This window comes from Triticum urartu, chromosome 3A (genome assembly GCF_056163025.1).
Source record: "Triticum urartu cultivar PI428250 chromosome 3A, HENAU_Tu73, whole genome shotgun sequence".
Classification (NCBI taxonomy): domain Eukaryota; kingdom Viridiplantae; phylum Streptophyta; class Magnoliopsida; order Poales; family Poaceae; genus Triticum; species Triticum urartu.
In genome coordinates, this window is record NC_141875.1 from 703,599,782 (window position 1) to 703,601,820 (window position 2,039).

The following is a 2,039-nucleotide window of genomic DNA, read 5'->3' on the forward strand; positions in this document are numbered from 1 at the left end:
CGTGGGCCCCCTGGTGGCTCTTCGATGTCCATCTTTTGCTATATGAAGTCTTCCATCGAGAAAAAAATCAGAGGCAAACTTTTTGGGACGAAACTCCGCTGCCACGAGGCGGAACCTTGGCGGATCCAATCTAGGGTTCCGGCAGAGCTGTTCTGCCAGGGAAACTTCCCTCCCGGAGGGGGAAATCATTGCCATCGTCATCACCAACGCTCCTCTCATCGGGAGAGGGCAATCTCCATCAACATCTTCATCAGCACCATCTCATCTCAAAACCCTAGTTCATCTCTTGTACCCAATTCTTGTCTCCAAGTCCGGGATTGGTGCTAGTAGGTTGCTAGTAGTGTTAATTACTCCTTGTAGTTGATGCTATTTGGTTTAATTGGTGGAAGATCATATGTTCAGATCCTATATGCATATTAATACCCCTCTGATTATGAACATGTTTATGCTTTGTGAGTAGTTACGTTTGTTCCTGAGGACAAGGGAGAAGTCTTGCTATTAGTAGTCATGTGAATTTAGTATTCGTTCGATATTTTGATGAGATGTACGTTGTCTAGCCTCTAGTGGTGTTATGTGAACATCGACTACATAACACTTCACCATTATTTGGGCCTAGAGGAAGGCATTGGGAAGTAATAAGTAGATGATGGATTGCTAGAGTGATAGAAGCTTAAACCCTCGTAAGGGGCTGATTTGGATCCATATGTTTCATGCTATGGTTAGGTTTACCTCAATACTTTTGTTGTAGTTGCGGATGCTTGCAATAGAGGTTAATCATAAGTGGGATGCTTGTTCAAGTAAGAACAATACCCAAGCACTGGTCCATCCACATGTCAAATTATCAAAGTACCGAACGTGAATCATATGAACGTGATGAAAACTAGCTTGACGATATTCCCATGTGTCCTCGGGAGCGCTTTTCCTTATATAAGAGTTTGTCCAGGCTTGTCGTTTGCTCTAGTGCTTCACTTATATCTTTTAGAGCATGGTGGTAGTTTTATTTTGAAGAAATAGATGAACTATCATGATTCAATTAGATTATTTTGAGAGTCTTAAATAGCATGGTAATTTTCTTAAAATCCTAATATGCTAGGTATTCAAGAATAATAAAATTCTCTTATGAGTGTGTTGAATACTAAGAGAAGTTTGATACTTGATAATTGTTTTGAGATATGGAGATGGTGATATTAGAGTCATGATAGTTGAGTGGTTATGAATTTGAGAAATACTTGTGTTGAAGTTTGTGATTCCCGTAGCATGCACGTATGGTGAACCGTTATGTAACGAAGTCGGAGCATGAGGTGTTTATTGATTGTCTTCCTTATGAGTGGCGGTCGGGGACGAGCGATGGTCTTTTCCTACCAATCTATCCCCCTAGGAGCATGTGCGTAGTACTTTGTTTCGATAACTAATAGATTTTTGCAATAAGTATGTGAGTTCTTTATGACTAATGTTGAGTCCATGGATTATACGCACTCTCACCCTTCCACCTTTGCTAGCCTCTCTAGTACCGCGCAACTTGCGCCGGTACCATAAACCCACCATATACCTTCCTCAAAACAGCCACCATATCTACCTATCATGGCATTTCCATAGCCATTCCGAGATATATTGCCATGCAACTTTCCACAGTTCCATTATTATGACACGCTTCATCATTGTCATATTGCTAGCATGATCATGTAGTTGACATAGTATTTGTGGCAAAGCCACCGTTCATAATTCTTTCATACTTGTCACTCTTGATTCATTGCATATCCCGGTACACCGCCGGAGGCATTCATATAGAGTCATACTTTGTTCTAGTATCGAGTTGTATCATTGAGTTGTAAATAAATAGAAGTGTGATGATCATCATTCAATAGAACATTGTCCCCCAAAAAAAGAGAGAAAGGCCATAAAAAAGAAAGGCCAAATAAAAAAATAAAGGCCAAATAATAATAATAATAATAAGGGACAATGCTACTATCCTTTTACCACACTTGTGCTTCAAAGTAGCACCATGATCTTCATGATAGAGAGTCTCCTATGTTGTCACT